Source organism: Notothenia rossii (genome assembly GCF_949606895.1).
Source record: "Notothenia rossii genome assembly, chromosome: 1".
Classification (NCBI taxonomy): domain Eukaryota; kingdom Metazoa; phylum Chordata; class Actinopteri; order Perciformes; family Nototheniidae; genus Notothenia; species Notothenia rossii.
Genome location: NC_136912.1, coordinates 52,146,469 through 52,158,667, shown reverse-complemented (window position 1 = coordinate 52,158,667; position 12,199 = coordinate 52,146,469). Strand labels below are relative to the sequence as shown.

Here is a 12,199-nt window from a genome sequence, read left to right as displayed (position 1 = left end):
TCCCTCACCCTTAACGAGCGTGTTGACCAAGAGGTTGAGCTCTACAAACACCTGCCTCCAGTACCCATGGCTGAAGATCCTGTGATGTGGTGGTGGGAAAAGAGAGCTACTCTGCCCCTCCTTACGGCCCGTCCACACACAGGCATGAAAAAAATCTTGAAAAATCTTGATGCTGGGCGTGTCTGAAGCTTGGCGATTTTTTGCGAGCAACGCGACCAACAACCAATCACATGAATCTCCCGCCCCGACATACAAAGCAATAGCAATGTTAAAACGAAGTAAACTGGATATAAATTCCCCAAACAGGCGAAAACCTACCAGTTTCACCCACTGTCTCTGCCACCTCCCTCCATGCCTGGTTCCTCCGGTTTAGGTCCCGGTAGGTGAACAGAGAGCTGTCGTAAAGGACCGGGACATTTCCTACAGCGATGATTAATTTATCCTCCATTTTATGACATATGGAAAAGACCGCAGCGGTATCTGCATACAGTACACGCGTTTTGATTGGCTAGCGCTTGCACTGGCGGGATTTGCATAAACGGGATTTGTTTGGTTGATGCCAGCTTCGCAAGCATTGGGAGCATCAAAATCTGAACATTGCTCAACTTTTGATGCTCACGATGCTTGCAAAACCATGCTTCGCTCCGCACAATGCAGTTCGGCGAAGATTACAAATCTTCTACGTCACCCCATTCAAGTGAATGGGCGAAGCTTTGAAAGATTTTTTTCATGCCTGTGTGTGGACGGGCCGTTACACACCTTGCAACCAAATATCTCTGCGTCCAAGCCTCCTCCACCCCTAGCGAGAGAGTATTTTCAACTGCAGGGAACACTATTAGCCAGGAGAGGTCCCGACTTCTGCCAGAGAAGGCAAACATGTTAATCTTCCTCCAGAAGAACTGTTAGGCCTTTTGCAGCATACCTTTATGCCCCACCTGTGTTGCCTCTGTACCAGTGCCATTGTATTTTTTCAGTAAATAAAAAGCAATGTTCATTCTGTTTACAGTTCTGTCATCACATTATTAATTTTTTTTTTAAAAACATTGTTGTTTCTTTTGATGTGAAATATTATGTATTTAATTTAAATAAAAAGTAGGGCTGTCTGTCGATTAAAATATTTAATCGCGATTAATTGCATGTTTGTCCATAGTGAATCGCACATTTTGTATCCGTTCTAAATGTACCTTAGAGGAATATTTTTCAAGTTTTTAATACTCTTATCCACATATGAGTGGACAAATATGCTTTATGCAAATGTTTATTATCATTTGAACAATGACAAATATTCTCATGAATATTAAACACAACAACCTCTGAACATTACAAATATTCGCCTCAATTCAATCTGGAACCTCTCTCATAATACAATACAAAGTGTGTGTGTGTGTGTTTGCGTGCGTGCGTGCGTGCGTGTGTGTGTGTGATGGATCATTGGAGCTTTGTGCAACTCAAGGCATATGCTCAAACAGGAGCTGCCTGGAAGCTGCAATCATGTTGCGCGCACTATCCGTGCTGAGTGTGCTGACTTTTCGTACAATGGCCCACTGTCTGGCTACCTGCATAAAGTCAAGTGCTCGGCGCAGTTGTCGGCGAAATGTCGCTCCTCTGTTTTCATTGAAACAGCTCCTTATATCCGTTAGCGCAGCTAGCTAGCACAAGATGCTAACAGCAAAAACAATACACGTAAGGTCTCTCTCTCGCGCCACACATACACACACCCTCCCGGTCCTCCCGATGGCCAGTCGGTGCCTGCCGGTGAGCATGGAAGTGTGGTCTGCCGCAAGCGGACGGCAGGAGCGGGGCTGTCAGCATCAGCTTTTAGATGGTATTTTAAACTCGATGCGCTCTGAAACTAGGGGGTAAAAAATACACTTTTTTTTTTTGCGTTAGCGCGTTAACTTCAAAGCCCTAATCAAAAGCAATGCTCATTTTGTTCACAATTTGTTTAATTAATTTACCTTTTTTTTTGTTCAAAAGAACCGATAACAATACCGTTAAAAGACCGGACTGCTAAGCGGTATCGATAAAAGTACTAGTGCCGTTAAAACCTTAACGATACCCATCCCTACTTCTAACTGCCGTGCCGTTTCTGCAAATGTGGCGGTACGGCTACACACTGTGTAAGTGGGTGCCAACATGTTCCTTTTTTAACTTTGATTCGGAGTGCATGTGCAGTGCGTTCTACAACTTCCCATGGTCCACTCCATACAGGTTGCAACGACTTCATCTTGTGTATTTTCACTTTTACCCAATCCCCTGATCCAACAGAAATATTCGTCATGGCCCTGGCATATGCTTCCGCCTCAATTTTTCTAATATCTAACATTGGTTCTCCTCTGTATTGTGAGGTGCTACATTGTGGTGGATATTGCTGAGTGGGGCAATCTCTGGCCAAATGTCTACAATCTCCACATATGAAGCAGCCATCATCCCTTCTTCCTCTTGATCGTTGCTTTGCTCTCCATTGTCCCTTTTGTTAATGCTGTATGGGAGTGTATACCTGTGCTTGCCGCTGTAATGGGTAGGAGGATACACAGGTGGCTGCTGAACTTGGTTTTGTGGACATTCTTTGGACCAATGTGACGTCTGACTACATGTGTAGCAGCCACCAATCTGGAAACCTCTTCCTCTGAAACGTCCTCATCCTCTTCCTCGGCTCTGCATTTGATTCTCTGGTTCTTCCTGAGTTTGAACTGTTGGAGGTGTCCGCCCTGCCTTCCCTGCTAGTATGGCCATCTGCTTTGTCGATTTCTTGTTTTTATTATCTTCGGTATCTTTCTCAGCTACTTGTATCTTCAAAAGTATTCTAGTTAGTGTTTTCACCTCTTCATAATTTTCTAATTTAGTTTGTTTGCGTTTTAAATCGAAGTGTATAAGATACTCCCTCCATTCTTCCATGGATTTGGTATCTAGTGCCACAAAGTCTTCCAAGCGATCCTTTACAGATGTTGGGAGGGCTTTGGTGACTGCATGCCTCCACAACATTGTAACATCGGGAGAAACATCATGGCGTTCTCCTCTGTCGTCCATCCATACTTCTTCACATCTTTTCAAGAAGTCATGCATGTCTTCCCCCGTTTCTTTCTTCATGCTGGAGAGGGCAGTGACACTGCATTTTGTCGGGTAGGTGAGACAGATGGCAGCCCAATACGGCAACCTATAATGGTTGAATGGAGTGTCATCTGGTTCGTCGCTACATTGGGCCCTGATGTCTATCTGTCTTGCCTCTAGTCTTACTTCTATCCGTTCAAGCAGTGCCCTCAAATCTCCCAAGCACAGGTCGTCTTGGGCAGTGTACTTCTCCAGGTCACACACCCACTTTTGACCACCCCCGGAGAGTGGGGGTAGCTTTGCCACTAGTGTTTCCAATTAAATACAGTGTATTTAATTCAAATTACGCCATATTACATTACATTGCATTTAGCTGACGCTTTTATCCAAAGCGACTTACAATAAGTACATTCGACCAGGAAGATACAACCTTGAAGAAAACAGAATCATATAAGTACACCAGGTTTCATAGAGCCAAACATTTCAAGTGCTACTCAACTGGCTTTAGATAAGCCAGTCCTTTATTAGTATATAAGTGCTTTGTTAGTCATTCTATCGCTCGAAGCGGAGTCGAAAGAGGTGAGTTTTCAGTCTGCGCCGGAAGATGTGCAAGCTGTCTGCTGTCCTGATTTCAATGGGGAGCTCATTCCACCATTTTGGAGCTAGGATAGCAAACCCACTGGTTTTTGCTGATGGGAACTTGGGTCCCCCTTGGCCTCGCAGTGCGGGTGCAGCGAGCTGTTTGGCTGATGCAGAGTGGAGTGCACATGCTGGGGTGTACGGTTTAACCATGTCCTGGATGTAGGAAGGGCCAGATCCATGGTACGCAAGTACCAGTGTCTTTAAGTGGATTCTAGCAGTTACCGGAAGCCAGTGAAGGGAGCGGAGGAGCGGCGTGGTGTGGGAGAATTTTGGAAGGTTGAAGACCAGACGAGCCGCTGCATTCTGGATGAGATGCAGAGGTCGGATGGCACATGCAGGTAGACTAGCCAGGAGGGAGTTGCAGTAGTCTAGGCGTGAGATGACGAGAGCCTGGACCAGAACCTGCGCTGTATTCTGGGTCAGCTGGGGACGTATCCTCCTGATGTTGTAAAGCGTGTATCTGCAGCAGCGGGATGTAGCAGCAATGTTTGCAGTGAAGGACAGTTTGTTATCTAGGATCACACCCAGATTCCTTGCAGTCTGAGTCGGGGAAACAACAGAGGTGCCGATGTTGATTGTTAGGTCAAGAGTGGGACAATCTTTTCCCGGAAGGAAAAGCAGTTCAGTCTTGTCAAGGTTGAGCTTGAGGTGATGAGCAGACATCCACTGAGAGATGTCAGCTAGACAAGCAGAGATGCGTGCGACGGCCTGGGTCTCTGAGCGGGGAAATTACAGATTTAATTGGGTGTCGTCAGCGTAGCAGTGGTATGAAAAACCATGCGGGCTAATGACAGATCCGAGCGAGTTTGTGTACAAGTAGAAGAGGATGGGACCAAGAACAGAGCCCTGAGGGACCCCTGTAGTTAATTGACAAGGGTCGGACTCGGACCCTCTCCAAGTTACCCTGTAGGTGCGGTCTTTGAGGTATGAGGTGAGGAGGGAAAGTGCAGTGCCTGAAACTCCAAGTTTTGGGAGAGTGCGAAGGAGGATCTGATGGTTCACCGTGTCGAATGCAGCAGACAGGTCCAGAAGGATGATGACAGAGGAGAGGGATGCTGCTTTAGCAGTGTGCAGTTCCTCAGAGACAGCAAGGGGAGCAGTTTCTGTGGAGTGACCTGCCTTGAAACCAGACTGGTGCGGATCCAGAAGGTTGTTCTGATGGAGATAACAGGAGAGTTGTTTAAAGACAGCGCGTTCAAGTGTTTTTGACAGGAACGGGAGGAGAGAGACAGGCCTGTAGTTTATAACATCAGACGGGTTGAGAGTGGGTTTCTTTAGGAGAGGGTTTAATCTTGCCTCCTTGAGACTGTTTGGAAAGTGACCAGAAGTTAGAGAAGTGTTGATGAAATGGGTGAGAAACGGTAGAATATCAGGAGCGATAGTCTGAAGGAGGTTTGAGGGGATAGGGTCCAGAGGACAGGTTGTAGGACAGGCAGAGGTAATGAGGGTAAGAACCTCACTTGGAGAGAGAGGGGAGAAGGAGGTTAGTGTGTGGGTGAAAGGAGGGTCTGGTGACCCAGCGGTGAGTAAAGGTGAGTCAGAAAAAGAAGAGCGAATATCATCAACCTTTTTTTCAAAGTAGTTAACAAAGTCGCTTGACAGAAGGGAGGAGGGGGAAGGGGCTTTGGGGTCCAAGAGGGTGGAGAAGATGGAAAATAGTTTTTTGGGATTGGAATAGGAAGATTGGATCTTATCTTGAAAGAAAGTGCTTTTTGCCTTTGAGATCGAAGCGGAGAAAGAGGAGAGGAGAGCCTGATAGGTTGGGAGGTTATCATGGTGTTTGGATTTCCACCATTTCCGCTCTGCTGCCTGAAGGATGGTTCTATTAGCACGCAGTGCGTCATTTAGCCAGGGAGCAGGAGGGGACTGACGAGCCTGTCGAGATGTGAGAGGACAGAGAGAGTCCAGAGAGGATGAGAGAGTAGAGAGGAGAGTTTCTGCAGCAGAGTTTGGAGGCAGGAGTTGGAACGAGTCAGAGGAAGGGAGGGCTGAGAGCACCGATGAGGCAAAGGTAGAGGGGGAGAGGTAACGGAGGTTACGGTGGAAAGGTGCCGGATGAGAAGAGATTAGTTTGTTATGTTTGGAAAGGGGTAGAGAGAATGAAATGAAGAAGTGATCGGATGTGTGGAGCGGGTTTACAGAGAGGTTAGAAGTAGTGCAGTTCCTTCATATCCACATTGATTTTAATTTCTTACACTCTCCAGTCATTTAAGCTAAAGTGGTTTATTAAACCTGAAGCTTTTTGCTTCTGCCCTGGGAGACAACAGAGAGTCATCCCCCGTTTCCCCGACTACGGTCTGGGAGCCGACAGGAAAGGAAAAACACACAGATGGCCTGTCCGCCCCTTTGTAGCATATTATTTCGATGAGAGATGAGCAGATCGCCACTGGGCTTTCAACTAAAGACACAGCCACGCAAAAACTGTGGCATTTGTACAGCTCCTTATGGGTACTGCAATTTGTGAAGTGCTTTCCTCTGTGGTGAAATGATCAGCACTGCATTACGGAGGAAAGCGGCAGAAAGTCGTCTGGAGTTAAAGAGAGCGGGGCTGCGTTGCGTGCATGGCTTCCTTCTGCAGGTAACGGGGAGATGCGCTCTGGCGGCGGTCTCGTTCAGGATCCGAAAATAAAATTGTAATATTTTTGCACACTTATTCCACTTATTCCTAGTGTGCCACTGGTTACGGTGCCGCGTGCCGACCCCTGCTTTAGCACATAACTGGCAAAAGCGATCTTTTCTACGTCATGCTATCTGCACAAACGACATATATGAAAGCTGAGATTCTGTATGTATAACTCACTGAACTAGCAGCCAGGAAAGAGCAAGAAAACAACTTCCGGTTTCAATAAACAATAAATATGTCTTACCTTTGCTGTTTTGTGATCAAAAGTTGTGTTCAAGGGCATAACATCTGTGTTTACCATCTGTGTTACTTGATGATTACTGATAATTAGGGATGTAACGATATATCGAATATCACGATATTGAGGTAAATAAATGTCTAAATACCGTCGTGAGACTGACAAAATCTACCGCGATTTAAAAAATGTTTTTAAAAAAATGACAGCGACCTGTCCAACATGGCAGCAAGTAGTTTACAACATGAACATAAAACAACAGATAACACAAAAGGACATCGTATTTACAGGGCGACATGTACATACTGATTTATATCTCGCCCTGTCAATAAGCCTCACCTTCTTGGCAAAGACTGTGACACAGACACATTGGATTAACTGTCCCACCAAAAAGTAATCTCATAATTCAGAGCTGATTGGCTATTGTATGTATGCCGTGAAAAGCACGGGTTTGTGAAGAGGAGACGAGAGAGAGCAGCGTACTGTATAGCGATTAAAATCAGTCAAACGAAAATAAAATGAATGAAGTTGACCATCTTTTTCAGCTTTGGTAAATTCATTTTATGTCATATTTTGTTGATCTTCTGTGTTTTGCCTATAGGCTATTGCTCTGCTGGATCGATTGATATTGTGACGAGTGTCTGTGTTTTCCTAATATTTACAGTCTATGATGTTTTAATTCTGAAGCATTACGGTTGTTGTTACTGTTGTTGTTATTGTTAAGTATTGCTTTGTGATGGTGCCCTTTACTGCATGTATTAAGGTGCATGACAATATGACATCCCCACGCTCCGTGTTCTTCATTCAAGGCTTCCGACAGTATGTCATTTGACCCCCCCCCCTCTATTTTTCGCGACCATGGATAGCCTACAGCTATTTGTTTACGTGTTTAAAAAAGCACCAGAAGCTTATATAAACATAAGTTGTTCGTGCCCCACTACTTTTGTACATATAAAAACGCCACTGCATGATGAATATTTAAGTGATAAGCCTACACATCACTATGTTTTCCAATCTGATGATTAACCTTCTTGTACTTCATTTGTATTTCCGACAGCTTCCTGAAAGCAGCACATTGTGGTAGCTCATTGGTCCATCCCTTTCTCCTCTCTGCGAGACGTTCACTGACACAGGCTTGTTTGAGACAAGTGAGACCTGCGCAGACCTGCGCAATTTCGATCAACGTCTTGCTCGTGCGTTGCATGATGGTTAGTCATTTTGTCCGACTTGCTCTGGGGGCTCGCTCACATGAGACGTTGAAATCTCGCGGGACAAAGGCGCCCGCAGCCTTGAGAGCGAGGCGCGGCGAGGCGGCGCAGTTCCTCTCCACGGGCTGCGGAGGCGAAATGCTTGATGGGAAACGACTCGCTGGTATCTCGAGCTGAGCCCTCATTGGTGGTTTTTACCCCGTGCTGCTGATGAAACTCTCCAATTGGCTCGGCAAAAGTTGTTGTTTGGTGTCAGTTTTACGTCGCCACTTCCATTCACATTTTTGATCATTGTTCCACAATGTTTATCATCATGAAATTAATATCTATATATGTTATACTATACTTGCACTGCTTACCGTTTTTACACTTTATATATCTTAGCATATTCATACACACTGTTGATACTGCTCAAAGGCTGCTGTGTATATCTAGTGTATTCATACCCCTCACTGTTTATTCATCATTCACTTCATTCTATCTTTTATTCTGTAGATTGTGTACATTACTTTTCACTTTACTGCTTGTTGCACTCCTGGTTAGAAGCTAAACTGCATTTCGTTGTCTCAGTACCTGTAATCTGTGCAATAACAATATAGTTGAATCTAATCTTGAGCAGGAACAAATGTATTTACTTAGTATATCTGACATTAACAATTAAACACATGTGTGCATTCTTTATAAATGCAAACCGAGTCCGGATTCAAGCCGACTCCGGAGGTGGCGGTATGCACCTTAAAGTTGTTTGCAATCCGCCAAAAAACCGAGAGAAGAAGAAGAAGAAGAAGAAGAAGAAGAAGAAGCTGTCCGACTTCAGTCGAGCTTTTTGAGACCTCCCCCGGCTGCGATCGGCTATTCTCGTCTACTTTCGAGGCGAGCCGCAACGCGTCTCAAACAAGCCTATCCGCACCGTTCCGTGAGCTGCGGACAGACAGACTGACGGCACCGTGAGGTAAGTGTGGCGGGTAAGGCTACATAGATTCTGACATGGGTAGGGTGCGGCTACACAGCCACAGTGTTCCTAAAAGCCCAACATAGAAAGCGGTGGGACTCCTTTCAGACATATTGTTTTCTTTGCGTACAAGAAGCTCTGTTGGTGAGGCGTTTAAGTCCCACTGATGTGTTACTGGAATGTATGCAGGAATCACAGCAGTATGATCCCAAAAATCATGGACTACACAGTTATTGGAATCAAAATTGTATAATCAGATTGACATGTTCTCGTGATTTTTGCCTTTATTTTCGAACCTCATGTAGCCTACAATTGGCGGTGACGCCCCAGCTCTATAGCAGGCTCAACGTGTCGGGGTGTTCGTTAAATACAGCTGTATAAATGCATGGTGTGAGTTCGTGTTGAAACACATCAAGGCGAGGCGCTCCCCTGGAGCGCGCGCTCGGAGCAATTGTTAAATTACGGTTCTCTGTGCGCGCGGCCGCACCTCTCCGCGCTCTCCTCAGTAAACATCACATCAGCGGCATAAAGCTGCACACAAAGAGTGTGTATGGCTGCATACGGCTCAAACACACACCAACACACACACTGAAACACAACGGAGAGCAAAGCCCCCCTTTGTTGTGTTTATATATGAATACTGCCAGGCCTCACAGGGGCGGGGGCTGCCTGTGAGGCTTTCAGGTACTGTCGAAAATATCAGACAGCAAGGTGTGCCTATCACAGGAACTCAGGCAGACTTTCCAAAGAAATGTCCAGCAAGTTTTGATTTGAGAAGCAATTAAATGTTTTATTAGCATTCAATCAGTTTGAGCGGTGTAGTGTTTGTTTCACAGACAGAAACGATGTAACGTCATTACATTTGTCAAAAAGTGTACTACTAGGAATAGTTCTTTAATGTATAGGCCTACACATTCTAATAATTTGCGGCTCACAAGTTTAGTGCACTAAAATAAGTATCAAAATGTGGTTTGTATGTCATTTGTCAAATTACAAAATCATTTTTCAGTGATCAAACTACCAAGTCTACCACTCCTGCTAAATTAGGATCCAGCACTCCTCAGAATAGAAAGGAAGCAGACAGCTGCACACAGCTTTTGCAGTTCTCCCTTGAAAAATAGATCTATGATCTCAAATGGGACCAATCTGGTTGAATAAAGGTTTGGAATGAAATGAAAAGAGCTGCAGACTGAGCACTCAAACACACACAGACACATTTGAATACTTTATTTGGTTCCACAAATTAAATTACATAGACAAGGAATCAAATATATCGGGGCTAAGCAGCACAGAACACTTAAGGGTACACATAGCACCTCCTTCTCCACACGGCTAAGCAGCACAGAACACTTAAGGGAACACATAGCACCTCCTTCTCCACACGGCTAAGCAGCACGCAACACTTAAGGGAACACATAGCACCTCCTTCTCCACACGGCAAAGCAGCACAGAACACTTAAGGGAACACATAGCACCCCCCTCTCCACATGGCTAAGCAGCACAGAACACTTAAGGGTACACAGCACCTCCTTCTCCGCACAGCTAAGCAGCACAGAACACTTAAGGGTACATATAGTACCTCCTTCTCCACACGGCTAAGCAGCACATAACACTTAAGGGAACACAGCACTTCCTTCTCCACACGGCTAAGCAGCACAGAACACTTAAGGGAACACATAGGACCTCCTTCTCCACACGGCTAAGCAGCACAGAACACATAAGGGAACACATAGCACCTCCTTCTCCACACGGCTAAGCAGCACATAACACTTAAGGGAACACATAGCACCTCCTTCTCCACACGGCTAAGCAGCACATAACACTTAAGGGAACACATAGCACTTCCTTCTCCACACGGCTAAGCAGCACAGAACACTGAAGGGAACACATAGCACCTCCTTCTCCACACGGCTAAGCAGCACAGAACACTTAAGGGAATACATAGCACCTCCTTCTCCACACGGCTAAGCAGCACAGAACACTTAAAGAGCAACTTGCAGGTTAGAGACAACAGTGAATAAATGTGTAGGAAAATGATGAATACACTAGATTTTCAAAAAAATATACAGAAATATACACTACAGTGACATCTGGCGTCGTTTTAGTAAGACATTTTCACTTCCGCATAAAAAAGCCTCCGCACGTGACCTCCCGCGTGTGACGTAACGTGGGGGAGAGCGGCCGGTCTAACGTATTAATAAACATGGATCACAATGCTAGTTTTGACACAGAAGAGGTTGAAAATATATATTCGAATGCATATGATTATAATTATGAGCCTGCTAGGCGTCCAAGAGACAGGGAGCAGCCAAGGATTAGAAAATATAACGGCCGTCGGAGAGAAATGGAGCTTTGGTGTGTGGAGAACCAGTGGAGAACAGAGCAGCTGTCTTGGTGAGTGACCGGCGTTAGCTACAGTTAATGTTAGCTAACGTCAGTCACATCACAACATTGTAAAGTTAGCAATCATATATCAGGCTATAACTAAAGTAGCATCGTAACGTTACTGGCATGACTGTTGATACTGATCCATAACAGAAACTAATGCGCAAGTATCAGCTGTATCTCGCGTTACCTAATGCAACTCCACACTACGGTGCTGTGTACCGGAGGGGAGACGCGAGATACGGCTGATATTTGACGATCTGGCGGAGAAAGGTTGTGGAGCCTCCGTTGATATGCCGTTGTAAATGGCTTAATGGAAAGCATGTGTGTAGTCGGGGAGGGTAGACAGCTGATTGCAGCAGATGAGTGGAGGTTGAGCTGGGAGCCAGGAGTGACAGCCACCACGCCCACACAAACAACACAGACAGGGGGAAACAAACAAACACAAAGGAGACGGCTGGAGCAGTACAGCCACCACCGCGTTACCTAATGCAACTCCACACTACATCTTACGTTGCCGTGTATCGGAGGGGAGAGAGAGAGAGAGCAGCGAAGGGGGGGGAGAGAGATGTAATACGGTTTCCTGATAAAGCTGTGGAGAGTATAGTGCTGCAGGGAGGTGGATGCACAACGCACCCAGGAACGATTGCTAGCTCCGGTCCTTTTCCCGTGAGGGAAACTGTGGACTCGATGTGCTGACAGGCTCGAGTTTGTGCAACCTGCACAAACACAAGCTCACCATGATTACAAATGGTGAAATGCAATGTAAAATTACCGAAAAAATACCAGCTCACTAAATCACAACCGCTCAAGCCAACTACTACCGCCGATTGGGCAGAGAACGAGTCCGAGAAAGTTGCTCCCCCATGTGACGTAATATGACGCGTTTGACGTATGACGTTAAAAAAAGCAGTTTTTAGTAGCAGAGGCCAAAACGGCTCCTTTTCCTCTGAATTCCTGCCCTTATGTCTTGTAAAACATATCAAATCCTGAATTAACATTTTGAATTGTAATTTTCAGTCAAGGTTAAGCATAAATGTACTAAAAAAAAAAAAACCTGGAAGTTGCTCTTTAAGGGTACACATAGCACCTCCTTCTCCACA

The 12,199-nt window shown here is 45.4% G+C and overlaps 1 protein-coding gene across 7 annotated transcripts in view; it reads left to right on the top strand.

The window, feature by feature from the left end:
• Window positions 1–12,199, top strand: part of LOC307033715 (uncharacterized protein) — a 129,660-nt gene that overhangs the window by 18,106 nt on the left and 99,355 nt on the right. Inside the window, exon 1 of one of the 7 annotated variants that reach the window (XM_079672256.1) lies at window positions 8,196–8,711. The exons of the other annotated variants lie outside the window; for them this stretch is intronic. The gene's annotated coding sequence lies outside the window, so the exon portion shown is untranslated. Of the gene's footprint in view, window positions 1–8,195; window positions 8,712–12,199 lie in introns of those variants that run through there. 7 annotated transcript variants of the gene reach the window in all.